Consider the following 19629-nt stretch of genomic DNA (forward strand, 5'->3'; position numbering starts at 1 on the left):
GAGCAACTGAACTGGACTGAACTGAACCTAACCACTCTTGTTTCAGGAGAAGGAAATGTCTAGAGGACAGACACATAAAAGGTGTCAGAAAGATGGTCATGACGATCAGTGGACAGGTTAGCATATCTCATCTTTCCACATCAAGGACAAGAATGGCAGAAGTAAGTCAGAAAGAAAAACACTGATACAGTATATTAATGTATATATATGGAATTTAGGAAGATGGTGATGATGACCCTATATGTGAGAGAGCAAAAGAGACACAGATGTAAAGAACAGACTTTTGGACTCTGTGGGAGAAGGTGAGGGTGGGATGATTTGAGAGAATAACATTGAAACATGTATATTACCATATGTGAAATGGATTGCCAGTCCAGGTTCGATGCATGAGACAGGGCATTCAGGGCTGGTGCACTGGGACAACCCTGAGGGATGGGATGGGGAGGGAGGTGGGAGGGGGGTTCAGGATGGGGAACACATGTACACCCATGGCTGATTCATGTGAATGTATGGCAAAAAACTGCTACAATATTGTAAAGTAATTAGCCTCCAATTAAAATAAATTAATTAATATAAAAATAAAGAATGGCAGAAGTGCTTCAGGTGCTGGGAGAGCCTTCCCACTAAGATGGACCCTGAGCCAGAGTGGACCCACACAGAGGACAGGAAATGGACCTCCCTTGCAGAGGGATCTCTACCTGTATGGTTTTATGGAAAAAATGGAAACACAAGCTCTTGAGAGTAAGGCCATGATTCTCATGGACTCAAGTGTGAAAACTGCAACACTTTCTTCTCAGTGTTCAGTACAAAAATGCCACATGAGTTTCCAGAATCAAATTTAGTCCCACTTAGGTCTCAGCTTTCTCCTTTCATGACACACAGAAAGTCAGGACTTAACACGTGGCACTAGTAATCCAGGCCTCTGCCCTGGCTCTCTCCTCATGGGCCAGAGTAGGACAGTGGCTCTCAGCAAAGCTCCTGTGGGGAAGTTCCAAGTGCCCACACAGCAACTGTGCCGTGCCAGCCTGGGATCATCAGCCCCAGAAAAGCTTCCAAAAGCTGAAGTGAAAGGGTTCCTCCTTCCCAGGACTTGTGCTTGGAGTTCAGAAACCAAGTAGGAAGTGAAACCACAGAACCATCTGTAAGTGAAAAAAATAAAGAAATGAGGAAGGCAGGAGGAGGAAGCATTGAAACGTACCCTGATCTGGGGCCTGATGGCGGTTAAACAGATTCATGACAGGATCAACGAAGAGAAGTCCTAGTTGTGTTAAGAACCAAAAGGTTATTTCAACAAGCATTTGTGGAATGACTCCTCTGTGCCAAGTCCTCTGCAAGGTACTGAGAATATAGAGACTCACTAGACCTCAAGTTCACTGCCTAGTCCTAGGGACTAGTTCCATGGACAGAGGAGCCTGCTGGGCTACAGGTCATAGGGTCCCAAAAGAGTTGGACGCGATTTAGTGACTAAGGGCTTTCCTGGTGGCTCAGATGGTAAAGAGTCTGCCCGCAGACCTGAGTTAGATCCCTGGGCCCGAAAGATCCCCTGGAGAAGGAAACGGCAACTCACTCCAGTACTGTTGCCTGGAAAATCCCATGGACAGAGGAGCCTGACAGGCTGCAGTCCATGGGGTCACAAAGAGTCAGACAGGAGAGCACGACTTCACTCAGTCTTCAATCTGGTGAATAAAGAACAACAGTGTAATGTTATACTGTCCTGTCTTTAAAGGACTTTCAGCCATCTCATCATGGGGATTCCTCACTGGCATCCTTCTAGAGGTTCCCAGCCCAACACTCTTTATAATTTAATGCCCATCTTTTTTAATTAAAAAAAAATCAATTTGAATGACATACAATATCTATATACAGTGAAGATACACCCATTTTTAGAGTACAATTTGATGAATTTTAACAAAGTTTGAACCCTCTCAACCAACTCAATCAACATGTAGAATGTAGCCATCATCCAAAAAGTTTCCTTATTTTCTTTCCTGGTCAGTATCATCCCAGCTCTCTTTCCAGGCACTCACTGATCTGCATTGGGTCATTCTAGTTTGAATTTACCTTTTCTATACAGTACAAATGGGATCATACTGGATATATTCTTTTGTGCTTATGAATCTATTCATGAGATGTAATTTCATTGAACAGATGTACTATAATTTGTATACCCATTCACTTACAAACGCACATTTGAGTTTTTCTCCTTTTTGACTATTCCAAAAGACTATGATTGTATGTGTGCAAAACTTTATGTAGAAATATGTTTTTATTTCTCTTGAGTAAAAACTTAGAAGTGAAATTGTTGAACTCTGTGGTGTGTTTAACCTTATGAGAAACTGCCAAATTGTTTTCCAAGGAAGTTGCACAATTTTGCATTCCCACAAGAAATGCAGAGGAGTTCCAGTTGTTTTATATCCTTTCCAAAGTTTGGTGTCGCTAGTTCTTTTAATTGTAGCCATTTTATTGGATATACAACGGTGGTATCTCATTACTATTTTAATTTGGCTAATGACATTGCAGAGAAGGCAATGGCAGCCCACTCCAGTGCTCTTCCCTGGAAAATCCCATGAGTGGAGGAGCCTGGTGGGCTGCAGTCCATGGGGCTGCAAACAGTCAGACACGACTGAGCATTGAGCATCTTTTCCTATTTCTTGGTCATTTGTATATATTATGTTTTGTGACATGTCTGATCAAATCTTTGTCTGTTTTAAAAGTTGAGTTGCTTGTGACTGAACTGAACTGAACTTTTTATTATTATATGTAGACTTTCTTTATATATATATCTCCTGGGCACAACTACTTTGTTACTGATCTACTTTTCAGATATGTCTCCCAATTTATGATCCACCTTTTAATTTTCTTCATGCTGTTTTTTGAAGAGCAGAGTTTTTATTTTTGATGTCCATTCCGTTCAGTTCAGTCACTCAGTCGTGTCTGACTCTTTGTGACCCCGTAAATCGCAGCACACCAGGCCTCCCTGTCCATCACCAACTCCCGGAGTTCACTCAAACTCACGTCCATCGAGTCAGTGATGCCATCCAGCCATCTCATCCTCTGTCGTCCCCTTCTCCTCCTGCCCCCCATCCCTCCCAGCATCAGAGTCTTTTCCAATGAGTCAACTCTTCGCATGAGGTGGCCAAAGTACTGGAATTTCAGCCTCAGCATCAGTCCTTCCAATGAACATCCAGGACTGGTTTCCTTTAGGATGGACTGGCTGGATCTCCTTGCAGTCCAAGGGACTCTCAAGAGTCTTCTCCAACACCACAGTTCAAATGCATCAATTCTTCTGTGTTCAGCTTTCTTCACAGTCCAACTCTCACATCCATACATGACCACAGGAAAAACCGTAGCCTTGACTAGACAGATCTTTGTTGGCAAAGTAATATATCTGCTTTTCAATATGCTCTCTAGGTTGGTCATAACTTTCCTTCATAGTTCAATATTAATTTTTTCTTTTATGGTTTTTATGTTCTGTGTCTTATGTAAGAAATCCTCCTTTCCTACTCCCAAATCATGAAGATTTTTCTTGTGTTTCTTTGCAGATATTTTTATAAATTAGCTTTTATATCTAGGTCAATAATTTTATAATTGGGTTAACTTTTGCAAATGGTGTGAAGAGTTAATTTTCATTTATTTTAATAAATGGATATACAGTTCCAGTTGTTGGGAAGAAAATTCTTTTGAAGGGCCTCATATCTTTGTCAAAAATCAGTTTACCATATGTGAGTTAATTTTCTTTCTGATTTCATTCTGTTTCATTGTTCTATATGTCCATCCATACTTCAATACCACATTATCTTTTTACTGTAGTTTAATGCTGATTTGGAATCAGATAGTGTAGATTCTACAACTCTGTCCTTTTCTTTCAATATTGTTATGGATGTTATGTGATGAATGCCATTTTAGGTCCTTTTATTTCCATAAAAGGAAATAAAAATTTTCATTTTAGAATCAAGTTGCAATTTTCAAAAAATAAAAAAGTTTTGGGAGTTTGATTGGGATTGCGTTAAATATGTAAGTCAATTTCAGGAGAAATGGTCTCTCAACAATACTGATCGTTAGCAAAATGGTATGTTAATGAAACTTCAAATACATGAACATAGAGTATCTTTCTACTTTTTAACGGTCTTCTTTAATTCTCTAAGCATTTTAGTTAGTTTTCAGAGTATAGAATTTCTACATGTTTTATTAAATTTGTCTGTGGTTATTTCATGTTTTGATGCTTCTGTATGTTTTAAATTTCATTTTTCAACTATTTTTTTGTGGTCAAATAGAAAGATAATTGGTTTTTATGTAAATTTTTCACTTGCATCTTTGTTAAGTTTGCTTATTAGTGCCAGTAATTCTCTTGAAAATGTGTTATTATTTTCTATACTCATAATCATATAACAATAATTATCTAAATTGTTAAATTTCTGTCATAAAGTTGTTCATATTATTATCTTCTTCTTATTATATTTGTAGGATTTATGGTGATGTTCCCTTTTTTATTCCACTTATTAGCAATCTGTATTTTCCGTTTCTTTTCTTGATCAGTGTAGCTTTTGGCTTTTTTAATGAAATCTCCAGAAACATTAGAGTCACTTAGATGCTTGCTAGAAATGAACATTCTTGGGCTGTAGTTCACGCATGCAAAGTTAGGAACTGAGGTCAAAGCTCAACAATCTGTGTTTTAACAGGTATTCCTGGTGATTCTAGCGCACCAGGTTAAGGAGCCACTGCTTTAGGAAGAAGGTTATCAATTTTTTATTTTGAAACATTTTTTGATTAATTGAATTTCTCTATCCTTTTTCCACTTTCTGTTTCATCAGCTTCTGCTCTAATTCTATTCTTCCTTCCTTCCCTTCTCCTTCTTTATTTCTTTCTCCTTCTATTTGTGTTTAATCTGCTCTTTATTTTGTATCTTTTTAATGAAGTATAGGCTAAGATGATTGATTTTAGACCTCTGTTCTTTTCTAATGTAAACCTTTACAGGTGTATATTATAAGTACTCCTTTAACTATAGTCCATAATACACATAATGATACAATTTGCTTACATTTTTACTTAATTCAAAATATTTTCTAAATTTGTGTTCTTTTTTTTTCTGACCCTTTTAAATCTTCATATACTTTGAAGTTAATTTTCCAGAAAGGTTTCTGCTATTTACTTCTAATTTAAGTCCTTTGTGGTCACATGATAAAATCTTTTGATTTTAGTACTTTTTAATTTGTTCAGCAATGTTTAATGCTTCAGTATATTGTCTATATTGATGAATTTTCTTTGGGCAATTGAAAAGAATATATATTCTGCTATTACTGGATGGAGTATTCTGTAAATGTCAGTTAGGGCAACTTGCCTGATAAGACTGTGCTTACTGATTTTCTGGTTATTTGTTCTTTCAGTTACAGGGAGAGAAGAATTAAAATTTCCAGCTATAGTTGTGGATTTCTCTACTCCATTTACATCAGCCTTTGCTTTATTAACATTACATCATTTTAATTAGATATATACACTACTAGGATTGTTATGTCTGTTTGACAGATTGATTCTGTTATCATTATGAAACCATAATTACTCCTGATAATATTCTTTATAGCTTACTTTGTTCACTATTGATATTGTCACTCTAGCTTTCTTTTTATTGGTGTTTTCATTATATATCTATTCCCACCCTTTTACTTATCTATGTAATTATAGTTTAGTTGAGTTCCTAGAAAGTATATATTTGGGTCTTGGTTTTGTTCACTATGACACTATCGCTTAATTATAGTACTTCAATCATTTGTATTCAATGTGATTATCAGTTAAGTTGTGTTGATATTTACCGTTTTGCTATTTGTTTTATACTTGTCTAATTTGTCCCTTTTTGGCTTTTGCCTGCTTTATTTTTTCATATTCTATTTAGTCTCCTCCACTGGCTTACCCTAATATTTTTGTTTTATTTTAAGGTTTGTCATATGTCTCTTAAAGTCATACTCTACCTTAAACATGTTATATTACTTTGCTTCATAAAAAAAGACTTACAATGTATTTCTGATTTCTCCTCTCATAATTGGTGCTATTATATACATTTTGTTTCTATATATGTTTAAGCCTCCAAATTATATATTTTATGTAAATAAATATGTATATAAGCCATATATATATATATATGGATTCCCTGTTGGCTCAAATGGTAAAGAATCTGCCTTCAATACAGGACACCTGGGTTCAAGCCTTGGGTCAGGAAGATCCCCTAGAGAAAGAAATGGAAATCCACTCCAGTATTCTTGCCTGGAGAATTCCATGAATAGAGGAGCCTAGTCAGCTATAGTCCATGGGGTTGCAAAGAGCAGGACACAGCTGAGCAACTAATACTTTCATTTAAACCATATATATATATATAATTTAGTTTAACATAGTTTAAATAACTTAAAATGATAAAAATTATTTATATTTATTCATATATTTCCCATTTCTGGAGCTCCTTCTTCTTCCCAAATTTCTGTTGGTCTCAAAGAGATGATTTTAACATGGGAAATATTGACAGGAATCTAGGTGAAAGACATTTGGAGTGACCAGCTCCTAGAAAGCTCTTAATGCCATCTTAGACTTTAGATTACCTGAAAACAATGCAGCTTATATGGTCAAATTTGGATTATAGGAGGATCCCTGCCATCAGTGGAAAAGTTTAAGGTACTTGTATGCACTCAGCTGTCTATTGAAATTAATCAGGTAAAACTGCAATAAGTCAGAGAGAGTGAGGCAGACCTGGAGTGATGGGACCTCTGTGGAGAGGCAGAAGAGAGTACAGATTCAAGAGGAGTTCAAGAGCTAAAATGAATGGGCCTAGGTGCTTGATTTGATATTTGGAAGAGAGGGACATGGAAAAGTGTGGACAACATCCAAAGGTTTTGCTTGGGTAGCCAAGCATGGTTGTGACTCCCGCTGAGACGGACAACTCAGAAGAGTAATCCAAGGAGCAAGAAAGAGAGTTCAGCATTGAGTGTGCAGTGTTTGAGGTGTTTGTGGGAACTCTGTATGGAGACAGATGAATCTACTGCTCTGAGGAAAAGTCAGAGTTGGGTCTTCAAACTACAGCATAACATCTGTAAGCATAGGTCAGATTAGACTATTTACCTAAGGCAGAGTTTGTTCAAGTGTGTGGTCATGACCCATCTCTGCCTCGAGTTCACCTGCATTGCTGAAGAAAGTTAGCAGACTCCCAAGCTGCAAACAGGCCCAAAAACCTGCACTAACAAACCCTATGGTTGATTCCTAACTTTATAAAAAAAAAACAAAAACCTGATTTAAGGAGTAAAAAGAATTTAGATACATAAGGCTTTCATCTTATATTTTTTTCACCCACATACAAAAGGTGTGTGAAATCTTGAGAATGCTTGCTGGAAGATGCTTGGTGTTGGATATCAAGTGGAGGGTGTCGAACACGAAGTTAGTAAACAGATCTGTAAGATGAAGTGAAAGAAAGAGTTTGCAGTGGAAATAGATTCTTATTCTCAGGCTTCAAGAGAAAGATACTTTGGAGGCGGTGGGAATTATATAAGAAATGATAGAAGGAGGTGACAAAACTGCTGATAATTTTAAATATTAGAAGGATTTATGTAAGAAAGCAGTATGAAACTATCTTTCCTTATAAGACATAATCAGATGGCATAAGAACACAAGGGTTGCCCATCTGGATTAAATCTACTATCATCTCAGCATCCTGTCTCTCACAGTGGGACAGACAATGAATTGTTGGGCTCCATGAGGTCCTTCTTGAGGTCAACCCACAAAGTTAGAGTTTCACCTTCTTAAATTATGGGTGTCTCCAACACTTATGGTGATTCTGTATGCTTATATAAAGATTTATTTAAGTACTTACATAAAATACTGACATAACTACTTATATAAACACAGAGAAAGATGCTAAACTGTAGAGACTACATGCTTTGCATAAATGTGTCGACCTTACTTATGAAACATAAAGAAAGAAGTTGTGTTTTTCAGATTGCTTAATATCAATTATTTATTTCTCCTTGTAATATTTTTGAGGATTTCAGAAATATGAAGACTGTGCTCTGCACATGAAATAATAATCCAAAGGCTTTTAAATAAAGGCACATGAGCTATAGTTAGCCTTTAGTGCATTGAGTAGTTATAAGAGATATTGAAACTAATAACTGTAGCAACTGACATAAAAAAGGGCTTTATACTTACTGTTTGAAGTGCTTTACATACATACACTTATTCCTTTCATCTTCCTAAATGCTCTCCTAAAGGGGCTTCCCTAGTGGCTCAGTGGTAAAGAATCTGCCTGCAACATAAGAATCACAGGTTTGATCCCTAGATTGGGAATATCCCCTGGAGAAGGAAAGGGCAACCCACTCCAGTATTCTTGCCTGGAAGGTTCCAAGGACAGAGGAGCCTGGTGGGCTATATAATCCATGGGGTCATAAAGGGTTGGACACGACTGAGTGACTAAATAACAACAATAAAGGTTGAGGTGGGTTAGGGTTTGAACTGTGGTGTTGGAGAAGACTCTTGAGAGTCCCTTGGACTGCAAGGAGATCCAACCAGTCCATCCTAAAGGAGATCAGTTCTGGGTGTTCATTGGTAGGACTAATTTTGAAGTTGAAACTCCAATACTTTGGCCACCTGATGTGAAGAGCTGACTCATTTGAAAAGACCCTGATGCTGGGAAAGATTGAGGGCAGGAGGAAAAGGGGACAACAGAGGATGAGATTGGTTGGATGGCATCACCAGCACAATGTACATGGGTTTGGGTGGACTCCAGGAGTTGGTGAGGGACAGGGAGGCCTGGTGTGCTGCGGTTCATGGGGTCGCAAAGAGTTGAACATGACTGAGCAACTGAACTGAACTGAGGTAGGTACTATCGTGATCCCCATTTTATAGATGGAAAAGTTGAGGCACATAGGTCACCCTGGGTTACAAGCTGGTAAGAGTCTGAGGTAGGATTCAAACTCAGGAACATGGATCCAGAAAGCAGCACACCACAGAGATAAGAAAGACTGTAAAGAGAAACAAGGATGAATGATTAAGAAAATGACAAAGCTAAAGAACAGAAAAAATACTTCAAATAAAATATTTTGGGCTAACATGAAATTGCACAAGTAGCTAAGGTTAAAAAAGATATATTAGAAAACATGTGTCTATGTTAAAAATGAAAAGGCTTCCAATGGAGCTGATATTTAAGTTTCCTTCCCGGAGTTTGACCATCTGAGGACTCCAGTCTCCAAACTGTAAGTCAGATAAGGTCCCACGAGCCCTCTGACAGATATCATGCCCTGTGATTGTAGAGTTTTCCCTGTAGATATGCAAGAACAGGGGACTTCCCAGGTAGCTCAGTGGGTAAAGAACCCGCCTGCCAAAGCAGGAGACATAGGAGATGCAGGCTTGATCCCTGGGTTGGGAAGATCTCCTAGAGGAGGGCATGGCAACCCACTCCAGTATTCTTGCCTAGAGAATCCCATGGGCAGAGGAGCCTGGTGGGCTATCGTCCACAGAGTTGCAAAGAGTTGGACATGACTGAAGTGACTGAGCACACACGTATCAAAGTACAAAGGGTATAAAATGTGGTTAAAGTAACTAAGAATGAGAAACCAAGGTCATACCAAATAAAAGTGACAAGTAAGGCTGGAGAAGTTCCTCAGAAAGTGGGAACCAGAAGGGCCAGGGGAAGGCTCTGGGGTCTCTTAAACTCTTTCTGACAGTAGAAGGGATAAGAGGTTTACTGGGAAACCCACATCTACAGTTGAACACTACTGAGGACGCTTGCTCCTGCACCAGATGGGATCACTGCCAACTGTGGCAGGCTCCCTGGAAGGCAAAACCTGCCTTTGTTAAAGGATGGTCGTGAAATTTAAGAGAAGAGGGAGATGACAAAGCCTGCAGTAAAATACTGTTCATGGGGTTCTCAAGGCAAGAATACTGAAGTGGTTTGCCATTCCCGTCTTACTGCCCACTTCTGCAGACTCTTTAACTACAGTGAATTTAGACTATAAAAATTCTTGCAAGCATTTATTGCCCCCAAACCAGGAAGGCTGGCTGGCAGAATGAAGCACAGGACACATTGAGGCAGTAAACGCCTCAGGAAAGGCAGGCTACTTGGAGACCTCCTTCAGAGAGGTGGGGGCTCACCAAATGGGTTGGGGTGGCCATGTGGCCTCACTGGCTAGAAGAAGAGAAGCTCCTTCCCAGGGAAGGCAGCCTGGGGGGCACCATGAAGGTGGTTGAGCGTCCACCTTGCTGGAGTCCGGCTTTTGACTTGGGGGTCATATCAGTGAGAGGTAGGAAATTGGGGTCATATCAGTGAGAGACCAGGTCCCCAGTAGAGTCCAGTATAATCACTAGCAGAAGGCAGTGGGTAGACTGAACAATGACGTGGGTGGTCACATATAATGCTAACAAAAGCGAAAAGCAGCTTCAATTCATAAGTGATGGAGAGGGGCTTCCCTGGTGGTCCCATGGTTAACACTTCACCTTCCATGCAAAGGGTGTGGGTTTGACCGTTCCCTGGTTGGGGAGCTAAGACCCCCGTGCTCGTGGCCAAAAAACCAAAACATAAAACAGAAATAGTATTGTAACAAATTCAGTAAAGACTTAAAAAAAAACCTTTAAAAAAAAAAGTGAGGGAGAGCCATATTCAATACAATTCAACAGAGAATAAATAAGCTGGGGAGGAAAGTGGTAAAAAATCTGGGAGGATATCAAGGTGTAAGAAAGACCCATTAAAAGGCTAACACAACACTCAAATGATAAAAGATGAAAGAAAGAGGAAGAACAATGAATAGTCTCTTGATGTGGTCAGTTTTAATACAGCTATACCCGCACGATGCCTACTGATTATGTGGCATCTTTGTAGGAGATTTTAACAAATGTTTTTTTATAAGAGTAGGGATAAGCTGATTCAAAGACAGCTGATATCCACATTTCCTAAGGATTAAAGAGAAATGCCTTTTAAACTACATTTTAATAAGTAGATTGGGACATGATAAATAGCATCTAATCTGTTTGGGAAAGATGATGTCTGCAATGTCAGAGAAGTCACTTTCAACACCAGATGTAGTGTCTGGGACCAGTAAGCAGTTCCTTAATGTAGGTACAAGTAAGAAAATATTTGAGTAAGAAATCTGTCAACTGTTAAAGCAGAGAGACAAGAAAATGTAAATGTATTTAATTTGACCTAGGGGTTGAACTCGCATCTCCTGCAAGTCTCCTGAATTGCAGGCAGGTTCTTTACCCCTAGTGCTGCCTGGGAAGCCCATTTAAAAATCTTTAGGAGAAAGTAGAATGAAAAATTATAAGTATATTTATAGAGCTTTTCAAATGAAAATGGAAAAGCTTGAGTAAATAGAGTTACTGGCATAACAATTCAGTAAACAAAGGCATTGAAGTTAGTTTATTCAAAACCCAAAAGCTAAATCGTGTGATTTTTAATTTTATTGTAATTGTGAATTGGAAGATGTTTCTAAAAACATGCCATCTCAAATTGTTTCATTATTGCACAAATTGGAAATTTTGATTAAACATGCACCATGAGAAGCATCATTTAGCTCCCCTAAATCCTGCCCCAGCTTCACTCAGCTGCAGGTAAGATAACTCGCTACCAGCAGGTTCAGGCCTGACTAGTCTGAACTACTGAGGATCTGGCCTGTATTGGTTTAGTAACTCCTTTGCTAAAGGATCAAGAAGTAAGGTAGGGTTAGAGAGTGTGTCTATAGATTCAAAGAGAGTCTCCTAGGCTGTTTCATAATGCCCACACCAGTCTAATCCAGCCTTTTTATTTGAACACCGAATCAAATCGTGGAGGCAGAGTTTTGAGTGAAGTAGAAAAGAATAGCTTTATTGCTTTGCCGAGCAAAGAAGACCACAGTGGCTAAAGCCCTCAAAAAACTATGTGTCCCAACTTGGAGGTGGTAGTGAGGAGTTTTACAATAATGGTTCAGAGAGGAGCTGATCACCTTGTGGACATTCTTCTGGTTGGTTATGTGGGAGGCAGCATATATATATCACCAGTCTGGGCTCGATATGCCTGTGGGTGACATACTTCTCCCACCTGGTAGAGGTTTCAATATCTGCAAAACAGCTCAAAGATGCTTTTGTGTGTATCCCTTGAGGGGTTGCCAGGACCCTGCCCCAGGGCTGCACTGTTGCTTTTTGACTATTCCTCCCTTCTCTCCACATCTTCTCCCTTCTTTGATTAGCAATTGCTTGATCTGTCCTTTGGAACTCAGGGAAGGTCATGGAGGCTGAATGATGCCTATTTCCTGTAATCAAGATAAGGGGGACACAGAAAGGCTTCTGTGCCCAGAATCCTGCTCAGTGGCACTGCTAGCTCTAGGTCCCCAGCTGGCTACCTCCTGGCCCCTCGCTGTGGAGGCTGGTCTGCCCTGAGGTCACTTCATGCTTCTGCGGTTTCGGTCCTACTCTACTTCAGCTCTGACCACAGCCCTGCCCTGCTCCCCTCAAATCACCTGGTGAGACTCTTACTTTGATGTGTGCGGATCGCTCAGCCTTTCGCTAGGACACGTCTTGGAAAGCCCACCACTCCTTTCCCTACGACCCCAAATGAATCCCAACCCAGCTCAAAGTGGATGTTTCATGCACAGCTGGGGGTTCTCTCTAGTGCTCACTCTTGTCTCCTCTCACCTCTGAAGTCCCAACAAGCCTTGTACTAGTGTGTAGCTTTGGACCATCATCTAACAGAAAATAAGAAATTTTAATTCTTCAGAGATGGATTGTTTTCATGGACAGAGAAAAATCTTTTCACTAAGGATCTGGAGCTATGACTCTATCAAAATTTGTATCAGTCAGGGTTCCCCAAGGAATAGAGACAATAGGAGATTGTGTGTGTGTGTGTGTGTGTGCATAAATATATTTTTGGGGCTGGCAAGTACAAAATCTGTAGGACAGACAAGGAGAGATAAGGTTGAAATCCAACTGATATGCCAGGTAAGATAGCTTCATTTTCTTACTTGCAGTAGGGTGACTTGTAGGGAATAAATACAAAGGCAGCTACTTACAATCATTTATAAAACTTTTTTTTCAGGAAAATAAAAAGTTTCTTTTTTAAGTAAGAGCCTTCTAGAGAATATATTCTCTCAGAGAATCTGGCTCCCAATCTGGTTTAAGCTTGATATGAAGGATAGTATAGAAAAGCTATCAAATTGTAAGAGGAAATATATTAAATTATATAAAATTTATTTGTTTGGAAGACTTACAAAGCTAAATCAAAGTTTTTACATAAACTTGAGACCATTCTGCAGATTGAGTTAGAAGAAGCAGAATGTACTTAATGTGCAGATTTAGAAGAACATGTGTGGGTCAGTAAGGTATGTGACGACAAGGGCTAGATAAACAGTGACTGTCAAGATTCTGTGTTCTTAAAGATCACAGCATACACGCCAGCCAGGAGCTTAGTTTGAGTCAGAATGAGTGGTCAGAGATCTCAATGAAAAAACAATGTCCTTGTTGCCCCAAAATGGAGTTCTTGCCTCAGGCTAATGATTTACCATGAGCAAAGCCACCTGCAAATGAATTACAAAATAGGAATAAAACAACAATCCTGCAAGTTTCCACTTTGGAGGTAGGATTTGTGGTTAATTTAGAAGGGGTTTGAGAAGAGACAATGGGGAAGGATTTGGACTGGAAATAAAAGGAGTATTCCTTTCTACTGGAGAGCATCTGGGGCAGGTACATGCCTGCTATTTATCTATCTTGTCACTCACCAGCATAGGTAAGCTCAGCGAATTCCTGGCTTACCTGGCCATCTCTTTGGATGGTATCCAAGAGGATAAAAATATCTGGGTAGTAAGTCAATGCTATAATGCTATTTTAGGGAAAAAAGAGATTTTTAAAAAGGGATTTATGGCTTTCAGAATAGTGGAGAAGTGCAGACTGGTTTGGCTACACAAGAAGCCTTGAAACAAAATCATTCTTAAAAAGAGCTAGTTTGTGAATAGATGGAGCAACAAAATATGGTAAGAATATTGTCAGGAGATGAAAGCTCAAAATTAGTAGAGGTCCAAGAAAATGAGTAAGGATAGAGGATGGATGTGTTATACTCCAAGCCAATAAGATGGACAAAATCCATTTGCTTGGGGCCAATGATGAAATTCTAACTGATGAGGGATGATAATAAAAGTGATTTGTTTTATAATCCCATCATAAGACGGCAATAAAAATGTAAGGTAAGCAGGAAAATACTGAGTGTTTAGGAATTTCAGATGACTTCACTTTATCAGGACTAAAATAAACAAACCTGTATGTGAGCTCAGAGTCACTACCAGGACTCTCTGCACCACCTGACCCCAGAGGATAAAAGCAGGACCAGGAGATTAGTGATGAAAGAAATGCTGCTGCCAGTTTTTGAAAAAGAGGAATTCTGCAAATGACACACCAGCAAATCTGATTTTATTCCAGGGAAAGCTTCTAAAATAAAATATTAAACAGATGGCTTGTGAGCACAGAGAAGAGGAAGCAGTGACTCACTAGGGAAAATCATGCCAAACTCATAATCATTCTCCTTTTTTTAAAATCATTATTATTACATACACTCCTAGATTGGTGGAACAGGAAACACTTGGGGAAACCTTTAGAAAAGCCTGCTTTAATTTCAAAAGAACATTTGCCAAAGACTCTCCCGAGAGAATTGTATACACAGTCATGGGCTGTTAGTTGGGTGTTGGGACAGTCAGGTGGAATTGTGGCTGGCTGGATAAGAACCTCTAAAAATTGTTGATTAATAGGTTGATATCAATAGGAGGAAATGCTGGGGAGGAATATCATATGGCTTGATTCTTGGCTGACTTCAACATTCCATCAGTTGCCTGGCTCAGGACGTAGAAGGCTGCATAAAATTTGCAGATGATACAAAGCTGAGTGACAAAAAAATGAGCTAAACTGACAGATGCAAGAACTGAGGTTCAAAATGATTTTGACATCTAGAACTCCAGGCGGAAGCCAATGAGATGAAATTTAACAAGGGCAAATGTAAAATCCTATACTTAGAATTTCATGAGTACATAATGAAAATGACCTGCCCAAATTTCAGACCCCTCAGGCTCTGACTACAGGAGCCAGGTGTCTGCTGTTCTACTCACTCGCATGTCCCCTGAATTTCCTTGGCCTTAGGTAGGAAGATAAGGAATCTTTTATCTATATTTCCAGCCTTGCTATTGGACTAGCTCTGAAGTTATTATTCCAATTCCTACTTATACACAACGTTCACAGTAACTGAGTCCCTTCCTGCCATCCCAGATTCCACGGACGTACCCTTCAGTCTCTCTTTGGCTTTGTCCTTGAATCGCTGCTCAACAGTTACCCATATAGGTCTTCATGATAGTTGATGTTATGAAGCTCACCAACCACTCTGCACCAGCCCTGCTTTAATCCTTGTCCTTACATTCTGTCTGGGCTTTTGTTTGCAAAAGTTACTTCTAAGGTTGATTCCACATATATGTGTTAATATACATCATTTGTTTTTCTCTTACTGACTTACTTCACCCTGTATGCCAGTCTCTCTGCATATGGCACAATCTTGTTCCTTTTTAGGGATGAGGAATATTCCGTCGTATGTATGTGCCACATCTTCTTTATCCATTCCTTTGTTGATGGACCTTTAGGTTGCTTCCATGTCCTGGCTTATTGTGAACAGTGATGCAATAAACACTGGGGTGTGTGTATCTTTTGGAATTATACTTTTCTCTGGGTATATGCCCAGGATCTGCAAAGTAGAAAGAGACACAGATGTAGAGAACAAATGTATGGATACCAAGTGAAGAAATTTGGGATGGGATGAGATGGATTGGGAGATTGGGATTGACATATTTACACTACTAAGCATAAAATGGGCAACTAATGAGCCCCTAGTCTATAGCACAGGGAAATCTACTCAATGCTCTGTGGTGATCTAAATGGGAAGAAAATTCCCCAAACAGGGGATATATGCATACACACAGCTTATTCACTCTGCTATACAGCAGAAAATAACCTAATACTATAAAGCAACCATACAGCAATAAAATTAGTTTTTTTAAAAAGTTGCTTTCTGAGCCTGCTATAAGATTTGAATGCACCTCTAGCTCTTCATTCTCATTGACCGGCTAGAAATATAGTTTCATTTCCAAAGCATAAAAGCAACCAAAAGGTCTGTCTAGTCAAAGCTATGGTTTTTCCAGTGGTCATGTATGGATGTGAGAGTTGGACTATAAAGAAACCTGAGCACTGAAGAATTGATGCTTTTGAACTGTGGTGTTGGAGAAGACTCTTGAGAGTCCCTTGGATGGCAAGAAGATCCAACCAGTCCATCCTAAAGGAAATCAGTCCTGAATATTCATTGGAAGGACTGATGCTGAAGCTGAAACTCCAATTCCTTTGGCCACCTGATGTGAAGAACTGACTCACTGGAAAAGACTCTGATGCTGGGAAAGATTGAAGGCGGGAGGAGAAGGAGATGACAGAGGATGAGTTGGTTGGATGGCATCACCAACTCAATGGACATGAGCCTGAGTAAACTTTGGGAGTTGGTGATGGACAGGGAAGCCTGGTGTACTGAAGTCCATGGGGTTGCAAAGACTCAGACACGACTGAACGACTGAACTGAACTGAGGTTGAAGTTGAAACTGAAGAAATGACTATGGTCTCACAGAAGCAGGTATAGAGTAAATACAGAATAGAGCTAAGAGCTGAAGTCTAAGGGAAACCAAGACAGTAGTGGTTAGAGTTAAGACAGACTGCAAGAGAAAAGGAAAGGACAGCCATCAAGGCAGGAGGTCCACCAAGAAAGTTGATATCACAGAAGGTAAAGATGGGGACTTCCCTATGGTCCAGTGGTTAAGAATCCACCTGCCAATGCAGGGAACATGAATTCAATCCCTGATCTGGGAACTAAGATGCCCCCGTGGGGCAACTGAGCCCAAGCTCAGCAACAAGAAAGCAGTTTTTTCTCATTGAAAGTTGAGAAAGCCCATGGACTTCAATGAATGAAGACCCAATGCAGCCAAGAATTAAAAAAAAAAAAAAAAAAAGAAGAAGGCAAAGATATGGACTGTTTCCAGGGGGAGAGAATGACCAGCAGTGCTAAATACTGCCAAAATGTCAAATAGGATAAAAGACATAAAATACTTCATTGGATTTATCAAAAGCTAGACCATCAACAACAGTGGCAAATGTAGCTTCTCAGAGAGAAAGAGGAGAAGGAAAATTGCTAAGGGTTAAGAGGGAAGAGGTTTGGAGAAATGAAGATGGTGAGAATCACTTTTGAATAGTGGAAAGAGAATGACGGGACAGTAGTTGAAAAGACGTAAAGGATGAGATGAGGGAAATGTGTGTGTGTTTGTGTGTGTGTGTGCTCACAGCTGTTTACATATAAGACAGACAGTGTTATTAGAGTGAGAAATGGAATATTCATAAAGAATATATGCTTTTGATGGAAGAAAATCCCCTCAGATCTTCAGCTATGTCTTCCTATTTCTTCCCCTCCTCTTCATTTCCTTTTCTTATTCCACTTACCCTTCCTTCCACTCCATTATTTTTCCTTTGAAGATCAGGGACTGTGACTGATTATTAATTGACTGTATTCAAACCACTGTCGTCACAGTCTGTTACTTAACGGGACTCAGGGATATGTCAAGCCTGAGTGGAGGTATGTGCTAATATTGAATAGAGGCTGCTCCAAATACATGCCAGTAGCAGAATTATAGAGACCTAGTCACTGTTCTCTGTTAGTATTGCAGAAGACTCTTGAGAGTCCCTTGGACAGCAAGGAGATCAAACTAGTCAATCCTAAAGGAAATCAATCCTGAATAGTCATTGGAAGGACTGATGCTGAAGCTGAAGCTCCAATACTTTGGCCACCCGATGCCAAGAGCCAACTCACTGGAAAAGACCCTGATGCTGGGAAAGATTGAAGGCAAGAGGAGAAGGGGGTGACAGAGGATGAAATGGTTGAATGGCATCACTGACTCAATGGACATGAGTTTGAGCAAGCTCTGGGAGATAGTTAAAGATAGGGAAGCCTGGTGTGGTGCAGTCCATGGGGTTGCAAAGAGTTTGACACTGCTTAGGGACTGAACAACAACAGGAACTAACAAAAATATCTTGGAGATGTGCTCTAATTAAGACGAACCTTGAAGCAGAGACAAACTCCGGACGGAGAACGGTCCTGGGGAGAATGTCATGTGTGGAAACCTCTGAAGATGTGGGGGTATTTAGCACAGAGAGTGCTAGGTTGAGGGAGAAAAGTGGAACATGCTTCTTTCATGTTTCTCTGAGGGCAAACTTAAGACCAAGGTAGGCAAGTCATAAGAAACTGAATTTAGCTTAGTGTCCAGAGGAACTTGCCACAAGAGTCCCCTGAATTGCTGTCTCTATGTTGTTAGAAGCTTTGAGTCAAGTGATCTCACATCAGGCTGGGGGTGACTCTTCATATTCTCTGGATGACTTTTAAGTTCTTTCCTAAAAATGTCCAGCCAAAGTCCTGATAATACTCTTGCTGGATGGCCTTCGTCAAAGGGGCGAGAACAATGGAATTGAGTGGCTATCTGGCTCTGGGATCACAGATCCAGTCTCCAGCTTTGTCTTTACCAAACTACAGGGAGTCCTGAATCAGGCAGTTTGGGGAAAGGAGTAATGGAGAAATAGGAATTGGAAAGCCCACTGGCAAATGCACATGGGAATGCTGTTCTCAGGGACCCTGTGCTGACTGGGAAGGAGTGTCACTGCTGAAGGCTCAGAAGAAGGAGCAAGAATCAAACAATCGTTCTCTTTCGAAACACTTAACATTTTGCTCCCCTAAACATTGACTGGTGAAGTCGACCTCTCCCATTCCTTCCCCCCTCTTTTCTTCATTGTATGCTTCTCTTTGCAATTTATTTCTTTTTCCCTCTCCTCTGTCTCTCAGAACCTAAATCAATGTTTAGAATGAGGTGAGATAGCACAGAGTGGGCACAGCAAAGGGGTAGTAACAAGAAGGCATTGCGCATGGACTGATTTCACTGCCACTTGCCTTCAGAATCTGAAGGTTCTGATTATAGAGAAATAAGATATGGGATTTGCACTTTTTTTGTGGCCACAGGACTGGAAAAGGTCAGTTTTCATTCCAATCCCAAAGAAAGGCAATGCCAAAGAATGCTCAAACTACCCCACAATTGCACTCATCTCACATGCTAGTAAAGTAATGCTTAAAATTCTCCAAACCAGGCTTCAGCAATACGTGAACTGTGAACTTCCATGTTCAAGCTGGTTTTAGAAAAGGCAGAGGAACCAGAGATCAAATTGCCAACATTCACTGGATCATCGAAAAAGCAAGAGAATTCCAGAAAAAATCTATTTCTGCTTAATTGACTATGCCAAAGCCTTTGACTGTGTGGATCACAAGAAACTGTGGAAAATTCTGAAAGAGATGGGAATACCAGAGCACCTGACCTGCCTCTTGAGAAACCTGTATGCAGGTCAGGAAGCAACAGTTAGAACTGGACATGGAAAAACAGACTGTTGTTCCAATAGACTGTTGCTCCTAATAGGAAAAGGAGTATGTCAAGGCTGTGTATTGTCACCCTGCTTATTTAAATTATATGCAGAGTACAGCATGAGAAATGCTGGGCTGGAGGAAGCAGAAGCTGAAATCAAGATTTCCAGGAGAAA

The sequence above is a fragment of the Oryx dammah genome, unplaced genomic scaffold (assembly GCF_014754425.2).
Source record: "Oryx dammah isolate SB20612 unplaced genomic scaffold, SCBI_Odam_1.1 HiC_scaffold_27, whole genome shotgun sequence".
Lineage (NCBI taxonomy): Eukaryota > Metazoa > Chordata > Mammalia > Artiodactyla > Bovidae > Oryx > Oryx dammah.